This window comes from Alexandromys fortis, unplaced genomic scaffold, assembly GCF_014885135.2.
Source record: "Alexandromys fortis isolate MF-2015 unplaced genomic scaffold, M_Fortis_MF-2015_v1.1 scaffold_145, whole genome shotgun sequence".
NCBI classification, from domain to species: Eukaryota; Metazoa; Chordata; class Mammalia; order Rodentia; family Cricetidae; genus Alexandromys; species Alexandromys fortis.
The window spans coordinates 3,402,970-3,415,885 of record NW_026068049.1 but is presented as its reverse complement, the minus strand read 5'-3'; positions in this window follow the sequence as shown (position 1 = coordinate 3,415,885).

Here is a 12,916-nt window from a genome sequence, read left to right as displayed (position 1 = left end):
CTTTTTTTTCCTATTCTCAATAAAAAAAAAGAAAAAAAACTGTTACTCTCCTTACGTCATGACATATAATATGTATAAAAGATGGATCCTAGTTAATAGGAGCATTCCCAGAGAGGCCATTTCTATATCAAATTATATTTGCTACAGGGAAAGCACAGGGTGAATCACAATGAAGAAGGTAAATGCATTGATGGATTAAAAAAAGCCCTGACCATTTTCCAAGTCTGCATAATTAGGGAGTGTTCCTGAGTAATGGATGATGGTTTTATGCAACACGCGGGAACAGTTTGGGACAGCTTTATCATCTCTAGTTTGCAAATCAGCACTTCCAAACAGGGCTTCTAAGTCATTTCTCTTATTGCTGTGTGTTAATGTGACTAGGCCAGTGTCCCTTCACAGACCTCTGTATTTTATAACCCCTAGGACACAGGAAACATCGAGAGCAGTAGTTCTCAACCTGTGGGTCACAACCCCCTTGACAAACATCTGTCTATCAAAATATTTATATCACAATTGACAGCACTAACAAAATTACAGTTTTGAAGAAAAAACAAAAATAATACTATGGTTGGGGATCACCACAGCATAAGGAAGTGTACTAGAGTGTCACTGTTTTAGGAAGGTTGAGAACCATTGGTCTAGAGACAGAAAGAGAACTTTGGTTTTCCTTTTGCCTAAGGGGCCAAGAAATAAATTCAATTCAGTTAAAACTTGTTCTCATCTATAACATGGTACAAGTTTCTGACTTTGAAAAACAAACAAACAAAAAATGTCAATCAAGTTAATTTAAAACTTCTCTAGTTGTTTCTAATATCTCTAAGGCAGAAGCCTGTTATTCCATAGCAGCCTCTATTCCTTATTTACTTGCTCAAAAAGACCCTCTGCCTTATTGCTTTTTGCCTTGTTCCAAGTTTTCCAATGTGTGTTGAAGGGAGAGAGTCACTTGTTGGTTCCCAGCTGCCCAGCTGGCTTAGACCAGAAATAATCACACAGAAACTATATTATTTAAAACACTGATTGGCCTATTAGCTCTAACTTCTTATCCTCTAGCTCTTAAATTTTAATTTAACCCATCTCCATTAATCTGTGTATTGCCACGTGGCAGTGGCTTACTGGCAAGGTTTCAGCACATCTTACTCTGGTTGCAGCTCCATGGCATCTCCCTGATTTTGCCCTTCTTTCTCCAGCATTCAGCCTAGCTTTCCTTGCCTACCTATGTTCTGCCTTGCTATAGGTCCAAAGCAGTTCCTTTATTCATTAACCAAGAAAAGCAACATATAGACAAAAGGACCTCCCAACACCAGGGGGACATGAAAAGGGGAAAGCTTGGATGAAGGGGATATAATTCTATTTCAGATAAAAACATTAAAATATATGCTAAAGCTCATTCCAGCCACTGAATAAAGAATAGGGATGTCAGTTGAGTGACTGCAGAGAGGAGAGCTGCCAGAAGGGCTGAGGAGGTACAATATGCAAGGTGATCTAACCATTCCCATTTGATCCCCCAGTCACCCTGAGTGCATAGCTTCTTTATCTGTGATTCTTGCCTCCCTCCCCATCTCACTATAAGCACCAGGAGTTATGCTTACTAATACTTTTAAATGATTCAAATGTTTATACTATCTTTGTGAGTGTATAAACAAGTGTATTGTTTAAAACCAGAATTATTTCTCACAAGGTCACCAAAACTTCTGGTCTTTTAAATCTCATTATAAACAAATGTGCTAGGCACTTTTGCATAGTTGTGAAACAAAATACCTGAGGAAAAAAAAAAAGATTTACTGCAGTGCATTTTTTAGGGGATTCAGTTGCCCATCACTTGATCTCATGTGTTTGGGCAGAATTTCATGGTGGTGGAAGCCTATTAGTGATGTACAGTGACCATTTTTCTCATGCTGTACAGGAAAAAGATGGTGTAGGATAGGTCTGAAGACAAAATACACCCCCACGATGTGCCTCCAGTGACTGTTTCTACCTCCTAAATTTCAAGAATCTCTCAAAATATAACCACCAGATGGGAGCGAGCATGGAACACGTGAGCTTCTGACAAAGATGTCATCCTTAAATCAGAAAATAGCTAAATAAAAAGAACCAAATTTTTTCAGAACACCCAGTCATGATAGCTATAACATAAACTCTTTCTTAGTTTTTAGTTTATTATTCTACTAATGATAATCACATCATGTCTGGTCTATTGAGAAGCTTCAATGAGAAAAGGGATTTGCTACCAAGCCTAATCGTGTTAGTTCTATCCTCAGGACTCATATGGTGGACGGAGAGAATTGACTTCTACACAGTGTCCTTTTGCCCTCATCCTCCATCTATACACCATGGCTTGGATGTAATACACACACACACACACACACACACACACACACACACACACTTTAGAAATAATCTAACAGTATCTGTGATTTAAGCAGTAGCAAAGATTAAATTCTTAAACTGTAATTTCAAATGAAATGATCCAGAAAACTATACTTCAAAATTTTCTCTAAATGTGTAATATACTTTAAAAATCAAATTAGAAACACAACAAAAATAAAATACCCTTGAATGTCTTGGGACTTTTGGAGTATTCTTGAAATAAAAATGTATTTGAATACTATCAAATACCATCAAGTAGTAGCATAGGTGTGAATGAGTTGCACAGGTGCCAGAGGTCAGTCTGCCTCTGCTGCTAATTTCAAGACTTGTCTGTCACTCATGGATAATCTAATCACTCTTCTTCCAACAGTATTGCTTAATAGTAACCAAAATAACATATCTGAGATCTAGAAATAACCATATTTCAATTTTATTTTTTAAATAAACATATATTTATTTTATAAGTATTAGCATTTAACTGTCTGTGCACCATGTGCACGCAGTGCCAGGAGAGGTCAGAGAAGCACGGGCCCCATGGGATTGGAGTTACAGAAGATTGCTATAACTTCACCAAGGTGCAGGAAATGGAACCTGAGTCTTCTGGAAGAGAAGCAAGTGCTCTTAACCAACGAGCCATGTCTCCAGCTTGATAAGCATAGACATAAATAAATCTTAAAAGTACAAGACAGCACTTCTTGACTGCTGAGACATCACTTTAACGCATCCTGTCACATGAAGATAAAAAAAAAAAAGCATGCACATGAAGTTAGAAAAATATTTGTAATTTGGACAAGCATCTCCCTCAAAACCAGGTGGACTCCAATCTTTGGAAAGAGACTTTCCCACAGAAATGTGGAGACTCAAAGGGAAGACTTGGCCTAATTTTACTCAGTGACTATTAGACCAAGCAAACAGAGAGGATGGCAGATATTTCTAACACCAAATATCATCAATACTTATGAGAAATAGTGTAGTAATTTCAAGATCTGTTGTTCCCAAAACTGATTATAAAATTAGTTTATAATATCAGAATAATCAGCAGAGGGGTTGTAACAACCATGCACAGGACTGCCTAAATAAGACATGAACAAGGATACCCCAACAGACAGACAAAAACAGAAGGGAGATTATCATGAAATCCCACACTTAGAGAACTAGAAGCAACTAATGACTGCTAAGAGAAATATAATCAGTATTCCCTAGAAATAATCTCCCTAAATCCAATAGTCAGTTGTCAGTTCTGAAATTAAAAAGCATACACAAATAACATTATATGGACTAAATAGACTTTATTATTTAGAAAATATATAATTAGAAAAATGCTAGAAGCTATGAATTGGAGAGTTATGTGCAACACATAGGCAAGGCTGGAGAAAGGGAAGGAAAATGGGAAAATATGTAATCACATATTAATTTCAAAAAATAAAAACAAATTTTAAAAAGCAAGAGAAAGACAACTGTCATACTTCTCAGTTTAGATACCTTTCTAAAATTATATCCATTGTGTTGTCAGTACTTTGAAATATCTCTGAAATTTATATTAATGCTAAATATTTTTCAGCATCAAGGACCTTGTCATCTTTTTCACTCCAACTACCCTGTTCTCCACATTGGAAGGTTTGCAATAACTATGCTCCTGGAGGCAGAGATGAGCTCTCTGTGGGCTGGCCTCCAAATCAGCATTGCTGTCCTAGAGGATGTCCACACGCCATGGGTGCTTGAACTGGACTGTACGTCCAGCATCATCACCCTTTCTTTCTTTGATGCGGTTTTAATGTGTAACTACACAGAGTTTATTGTGATAAGCACTTACTACTGAGAGACAAGGAGGCCCCAAAACTATACCTGTGCAGTTTGTGAGGCTGAGTAATGGATTACGCATGACTAGGTCCAGAATTGATGGGCTTAAGAACTGTACACAGTTGGCTCTGTTACTTGGAGATTGATGGTTTGAACAACTAGGAGCAGATTTAGTAGTTCACACGAGCATTCCTACTCTGTATCTCACTGTAACAAAGTTCACATTCATTCTTTTGTTAAAAAGTGATGTCAACTTATTTGCTGTAATGTGATTTCTGTGTAACAGAAGTGTAAAAATAACAACTCAATATTTCTACATTGTGCATTATTGGTTAATTATTTGAAAATACATGGATAGTTTTCGTTGTAATTCATATATCAAATAGAATTTCTGATTATGATCAAATTTCAGTTGCAATTGTTTAAGCTGATATCTGTGGTATTTTCTTTACTGTTCCATATAGAAATACCTTTAGCCAGGTGGTGATGGCTCATGCCTTTAATCCCAGCACTTGGGAGGCAGGGGTAGGCGAATCTTTGTGAGTTCAAGCCCATCCTGGTCTACAGAGAAAGTATCAGGACAGACTCCGAAGCTACACAGAAAAACCCTGTCTCAAAAAACCAAAAAAAAAAAAAAAAATCTAAAGTGCACACAACTGGACACACACATAGACAAACACACACACATACACACACAGAATGCAAAAAAAAAATTATTGAAGATAAAATTTAAATGTATAGCGTATGTTGATTAACTGAGGAAACTCTAACCTAGCTTGATTCAGAAAATATGAGAATTGCTCTACCCTTTAGCAATAATATATACTTATTATATATACATTTGTATCACCACAAATGCATATAAATTTTAAGCATGTTTTTTTTTTTAATTTCTCGACTGGAGAATGTGTCAGGATTCCCTGGTGGATAACACTGACTCCCAGTGTGAGGGCAGCAGGCTCGTTAGCTTCTTTTTAAGGAGCTTTGACTTAAAAAAAAAAAAATGCAAGAACTCCCCAAAGTGCTTTGTAGTTCGGGCATGCTCTGGGAGATGTTCCATTTCCGAAGGATAATCATTTTCAGTGAGGCCATAAATAAAATCCCTTCATAAAGATGAAAGCGAGCAAGATTCACTGCTCCCTGTACTTTGATCAGCTCCAGCTGGCCAATCACAATGAGCTTACTTACCATTTCACTTGGCAACCCAGTCTCTCCAATTGCCAGACACTTAAAGATTACACCACAGTGCCAACATACCGATCTCTATCTACCCTGAAGTGTCTTCACAGTGTTTTATTCATCAGACTTTTAATTTTACATTCTCTCCAAATCTTTACTTTTTGCCCTTTTGAGGTCAGATTTATCATTGCAACACCCAGGCCCACTGCTAGGTGAATCATTAATCCTAATTCAGTAGGGACAGAGAAGTTTCATCAGCCTAATGGAAACCACCCTCTCGGCACCTCTAATCTATCTTCCTTGGAAACTACTGAATAGAAGCACTATGCTTATAAATCCCAATTGTGGTAAAGATGTCACAGTAGTCGCCTCTCAGGCATCCCCATGCTCCTCAGTAACGAAATACATTCTACAATGGTCTACCAGAGAAAAATTAAGTGAATGAAATATCTTCTTTTTAGCTGGGTGGGAGTGTTTCGGTTGCTTAGAAAGAATAATGCATTCACCAGTTCACATTTGAACAACAAGCATTATATTAAGAAGTTTAGCAAGGAGTTTTAGAGGCATTAATTCATTCAAGAAATCCTTTATAAGTCTGTTATGTGAATCCTTAAGAAGCCTCAAAAGAAAAGGAGAGCTGAGGCAATTAACGATTCAAAGAGTATAAGATTTAGGTATCAGTTATTTTGATAGATTCCGGCAAAATGTTTTATAAATTTAAAGGCAGAAGAAGCATTACATTTACTGTGTATTTGATAGTAAAAGAATACAAAGTGCTTCAGAATTACAAAGCGTGGATCCCAGTACCTTAAAATCATAAAATGTTTGAGTCATTAAACATCAAGAATGTAGTTATTTTGATGGGAGAAGTTTTTAATCTATATTGGATAATAAGATTTCCTCGTAGTTATGAGTATGTGCAGGTAAGTTCAGGTGCTCACAGAGGTCAGAAGGATAGGATTCTCTGAAACTGGAGTTGCTTTGTGAGCTGCCCTTGTTTTTGGAGCCTGGAACAAATCCTGTGTCCTCAACAAGAGCATTAAACCCTCTCAACTATCTTAGCAGCCACTATTTGGTCATTTTAAAATACATATATTTTAAAATAGTAAGAAACAGCACAGTATGCTTAGGAATAGAAGGTCTGATGAGGACGGTGACAGAGTCTTGATTCTGACCAATGCTTGGGGAATATTGACCTAAATCACAATATTGTTTCAGAAATAAGCAAGCAAACAACAAAAATAAATTTAAGTCATCACATTTCCTGATTTCAAATTATGCTACAAAATTGCAATAATAAAAGCAATACTAACATTAAAATAGATTCATAAACCTATAGGGCAGAAATAAATGTATGCATTTATGGCCAATACACATAAAACAGAGATGACAGGAACACACAAGAGGAAAGAGGATTTTCTATAAAAACTGCATTATCCGTACACAAATGGATAAAACTGTATCCTGATATCATACCAAATAAGAAAATAGACTCAAAATAGATTAGACTTAAATATAAGACCTGAAACTTTAAAGTATCTGGATGAAATCGAATGGGGAAAAAAAGTTACTTACTTTGCTTTGAGAAGTATTTTCCACTATTTTGGTTTTTATTTTTTATAATGCTGAAAATCCAACAAAAACAGACTAGGAGAATCGCATCAAAAGAAAATCTTCTACAAAGCCACAAAAGCAATCCACAGAGCAAAAGGCAAGCCAGAAATTAAGAAAAATAACTGCAAACAAGCTGTAAGCAAGCATTAACATACAAACTATATAAAGAACTTTGAAGACTAAGTAGCAATAAAATAAATAATGAGTAAAAATAACAGGTAAAAACTTTGTCTTTGTTCATTTCTGGTGCTATAAAAAATGCTTAAGACTGGCTTATTTACAGAGAATAAAATGTACTTCTTATAGCTATAAAAGCCAAGAAGATCAAGATAAAACCCTGAGCAGTTTCAGAGTCTCATAATGTTGTTTTCTTCTTCCAAGATGTTATTTTGTTGTTGTGCCCTTCAGAGGGGACACATACTGTAACCTCTCTATTGCAGAAAAAAGGAAAGACATTATTAATGAATGTATTAATAATATAATGAATATATTAATTGTTTGTAGAACAAAATGCCCTAAACAGTCTAAACAAGGAATAAGAAGAGTTTTTATTCTATTTCAAGATTCTTTAGGATCAAGTACAAGATTAGTCAGCCCTATTGCTGATTCTATTACCAGAGCAGTAGATGGCAAAGGAAGGGGCACATGTCAGAGCCAGTAATCAATTCAAGTAATAGAAAAAAATGGTTGATAGTTTCCCCAACTGATAGGGGGCTGAAAATAATTTAATGATTTTAATAAGTCCCCAGCATTAAAGACAAACACACATACATAGCCAACCACATACACCAAGGACCACAGAAACTGCTGTGTAGCATCTGTCCATACAATAATAAGAATTATCACCACCTACCTATGGCACAACAGTCCCATGTCATGTACATACAATGGGTACAGAGTTAGTATAGTATGTCAGAGAGAAATATATTCTCATTTTCATTGTGGTGTTATTCATGTTGGCCAGAACATGGAATTAAACTATCCATCAATTCTATTGATAAATAAATAGAAAAAAAGCAATGTAATGCTATTCAACCTTAAGACAGGGAAATTGGACTGAAGTGTTGGTTCAGTAGACAAAGTTATCAAAACACTTGAGGCTGAAGCAAGAGAATTAGCTCAAAACTAACTTAAACGCTAGGTGGGCATTGTACTCACGTGCAATTTCACTCTCGGAAGTTGGAAATATGGGACATCCCCAGATTACACTGGCTAGGGAGAGTTGGTAAATCAATACATTTATTTGAAAGACTGTTCCCCAAAGAATAACATGGAAGAGATCCCGACAAAGATTCCTAATATCAAGCTCTGGCCTCTTTGAGATCACAGACTTACAAGATAATACATGCTCTAACATGCCTGGTCTCCAAGAATATGTAGACTCCTCCTAAAAGACTCTACATAGCCCTAATTAGCTATAAGCCTGTGGCAATTTTGAAACTGTAGAGTAGCTGGGACTATCGTCTTCCATGGTCAGAGTTTGCTGGGACATTCCCATTCACTCTTGTCCTTGCAAGAGAGAAGGTGAGGGCACAGGTGGTGGTTTCCAGGGAACAAAATTCTTCTTCATGTGCTTCTGGCTAAGGTTTAAATCTGGTCTGTTCTCACATTCTCCCTATTCAGTTACCTCAAAAGCACAACTCTTTAGCTGTTTCAGTTCTTATTTTAGAAGAGAAGACATTTTTCTACTGCTTCTGGTTCATTTTAGATCTCTTCTAATTCTATTTTACTGCCACATAGCTGCTTACCAATCCTGTTAAACTCTTATTTGCTTAATTTTCAAGTAATCAGCCACAGAGATACAAGTCTTATATGATCTCCCTCATATGAATACTTGAATATTTTCTAATTCCTGGCTGGGGATGTTTTTCAGTGACATATAGAAATTTCTCAGCACACATGAGGCCCTGAGTTCAATACCCAACAGACACACACACATGTACTCGCACAGGTACGTACAGGCATAAGCATGCACACACGACTCACATGCACCACATCTCAAATCTGTAGATACAAACAGTATAGTGGTAGTTCTAGGGCCTGGGAACTTAGAGAAAATCAGTAAGTATTATAAAAAAAGACAACATGGTAGTTAGACTGAATAAACAGGTTGTATTATATCTGACACACAGCATGATGCTTGTGTTTATTAATGTGGTGTTATCTGCTTAAAATTTGTTGTAAGCAAAGCTTCAACATTCTCATCACTTAATAGAATAACCCTGCAAGATGATGAGTGTGTTAATTTGCTTGATTGTGGTTATCATCTTACAAGAGATGCATATGTCAAAACATGATGCTGCATATAAGGAATACATTTTCATTTTTCAGCTATACCTCAAGAAAGCTAAATAAAGACAGGATTGTATTTAAGAAGATAGTTGCAAGCAAGTATGACGAGAAGTATGCATTATAGGTAAAGTGCAGTAGCATATGAGGTTTTGACTCACTTCAACATTCCTGAGAAATCAATAATTTCCTTTTTACAACATAGCATGCCTGCTGCTGAGGCATGAGGGCTGTCTGAGCCTATGAGTTGAAATCAACATGGCTCACATAGTAAAACCACATCTGAAAATAAAGAATATGCATTGTTTGATAACAGGTAAAATAAATAGCATATACCCACATTTAATTCAAGCATATATTTACCTTCATTGTTCCCAAGACTCTTTTTAGCGGCAACAGTTGACTGTGTGCAAGTTTAATTCTGAGCGTATGTCACTTGAGTGAAAGAAGTCTTCTAGCCAGTAATATAAATGATGTACTAACTTTGCAAACAGTACCATTCCTTGTCCCATCTTCTTCATTTTTCACAATTAACTTTCATTTGACTCTTAAATCACTAAAAACATCATAATTTTGTAATCTCTTTAAGTTGTAATATTGTATTTCACTTTGAAATGTCAATATTATGCTCTGTAGCAGCCACTGGCACTTTTTATAGTCATTTATTTTCTAGTGCAATTTGTGTTTAGATTTATGATGCTTATACTTTTTCTTCTGTGAAAAATAAGTGAAGCCCAGATTATCAATGTTCTCCTGAAGATGGTTTTGAATTCTTTTCTTAGGAACAAGGATTTCTTTTTACATAAGCTATATCTGGTTGTATGATTTATTCTCAGCTTAAAATTGGCACTCTAAGAAATATAAATTTAGACTGAGTATGTAAGAGTGCTACAAATCTTTGCATATCATTCTTTTAAAAATGTGTTTCTATCCAGTGCCTGAGAAAACAAGCAATCCCTAATGGCTAGTAAAGTTCTTTGTGGCTGTAAACAGAGTTTCTCTAACAGTACTATCTCAGAATGAACAGGTCTCTAGGGTCTCTGCTTGAGGGAAGTAAGAGTCTGTTTGTCTTAATCTAAGTTGAGATGTTGAAAACTAAGATTTCAGCTCCAAGAATTAGACAGTTCTATTGCACAATAAAATTAATTGAGACCAAGCATCTAGCCTGAGAGACCTCTTCATACACACCAACATGCATTTTCCTCCCATAAAAATAGCCAGACCATTTGGTTTCCCAACACTAACTTTTCATGCTTCAAGTAGCTTAGGAAGAAATGAGGGTCATATTGGTAGCAATGTATCTCTCCAAAGTCTGTGTCTGTTTAAATATGAGTAAGACAACAATCCCCAAAAGTTGATCGCTAACTTATTGATAAACCCAGAAAAGTTTATTGCAAATTCAAATAAAACAACAAATAGGATTCAGAATTTCCTAACTCAGTGGAAATAGAATTTCCTTTCATAATAGAGTGAATGTTTTATGTTATAGTAAAATATCATTCATCATACCAAAGAACAAGATGTTCACCTTTCAAATTGGAGAACACATTTACAGTTGCCAACAGTTTGAGGAGGAATCACATTCTGAAATTGTCTAAAAATTATTTTATAGCAGTCATAATAAAAACATTTTATAAAAATTGAAAGTCAACATGGTACAAATGAAAAACTATGAAATTTCAGTAAAGTAATAGGAGTTACTTAAAATAACTAGTTGTAAATTTTAGCAATAAAATATATTAAAGGAAAAAACTTACTGAGTAAATGAAATAAGAGAGTGAAGATGACAAAGTGTAGAATCAGTGGATTCGAAGATAGATGAATGTAATTTTTTAATTTTTATTTTATTTTATTATGTTTATGGGAGTATGTGTAAAACGTGTGGGTGATATTAGGGACAAGATGATCTCAGATGCCCTGAAGTTGCAAGGAACTGTGAGTCATCTGCCATGAGAGCTGGTGTATGATCTCACATCCTCTTGAAGAGCAGTGTGCACCTCCAACCACTGAGTAATCTCTCCAGACCTAAAACAAAACAGAAAATGTAGACTTACTAGAGCTTCAAGGCCTCAGGGGACAATGGATCTGCAAAGATTTATAACCAAAGAAAAACCTACAGAAGACAGAGAAAGAAGGAGATTAAGTGAGAACAAGAGGAAATAAAAAGAAAACTGTGTTCTAGCACACCTAATTAACTTTTAAAAGTAGACGGGATAAACAATCTTTTCAAAATACTGAGACTAATATGATGGACTTTGAAAAATAACCAAATTCATTCCACCTCCACATCTGAAATGTGAAGTTAAAGCACCTTTATTTCAGTTCAAAATTTCCCTAACCTTTTGAAGACTCAATTTATTTTTATTGGTTTTATTTTGCTTTTATTTCTGCTGTATGAAATTTTGACTTTCTTTTGAGCCTAGTTTATGTGTTTTCCACAAGGTGTTTTTTTCTCTGGGTTTTATGATATCTTATTCCATTTCCTTGCCAGATCTTGAACTACTTTATAGTAAGACCTGCTAAAAAGTTTTATGTTTTAAAACTCTGGGAATAAATCAAATATCAACTTATAATAGGCCTCAAATATAATCTTTATTTTATAGCTATATGTAACATCCTGGAGCAAAATCTCTTTCCTGTTCTCTAAAAAAGGAATGTCCAGGCTAGATGTCGGGTGCACACCTGCAATCCCAACATCTGTAAAGCAGAAACAGGAGGCTTTGTATATTGAGATCACGTATGTAACTGTGTGTGTGTTTGTGTATCTGCTTGTGTGTGTATGTGTATCTATGTGTGTGGAAGAGAAAGAGAGAGATCATCTTATGTTGAAACACGGATACCTAACTGGATACTAACTCTGCCTGATAGATACTTAATAGAGCCTATGATGAAGTTCTGACCAAAGTCAGGAGCAGGTACCATGCTGAGTTCACACTGTGACTGTAAACAAATGTGTGAGCACTGCCCGGTCTACTCTTACATTTCCATTGACTAAGAGACAGGGGAGCCTGAGTTCTATAATACGTTCTGACCTAGATAAAAATATGCATTTTAACAAATTCAGAATCTTTTCTACTCTGGGATTTTCAATGTGGGAGTAAAATAAATAACTTCTTTAAGACTTCAAATATAAGAGTTTCTCTGATTTAAAATCTTAGTTTTTTTTTTTTTACAAGAACTAGAATAACCTAAAGCTCAATGACAGCAAAAAGGAAACCACAAATCAAGATCTAATGGGATCCTGTGAAAACAAAGTTGTGTTGAGATACAGGACTCTAAAACTTGACATCCCATTCCAGGTTCAGAAAAGCATCCGTGATCACATAGGCCAGTTTTGCAGTGAGTCATCACAAAGAAGATAGTCACTGGGCTGTGCTTACAGAAGAGCCTTACACAATAGCATAGAGTAAGAAATTATCCACAGTAAACAACTCGACAATTCAGGCTTACCATCCCTGTAGAGGAGACAATACAGGAGATTCTGTGTTTAAGAAACATGCATACTGAAGTTGAGCATGACCTTAGGTGTCTTTTGGCCATTTGAACTTCTTCTGTTGAGAGATCTCTGTTCAGCTCAGTGCCCCATTTTATAATTGGGTTGATTAGCCTTTTACGATCTAGTTTCTTGAGTTCTTTGTATATTTTGGAGATCAGACCTTTGTCAGTT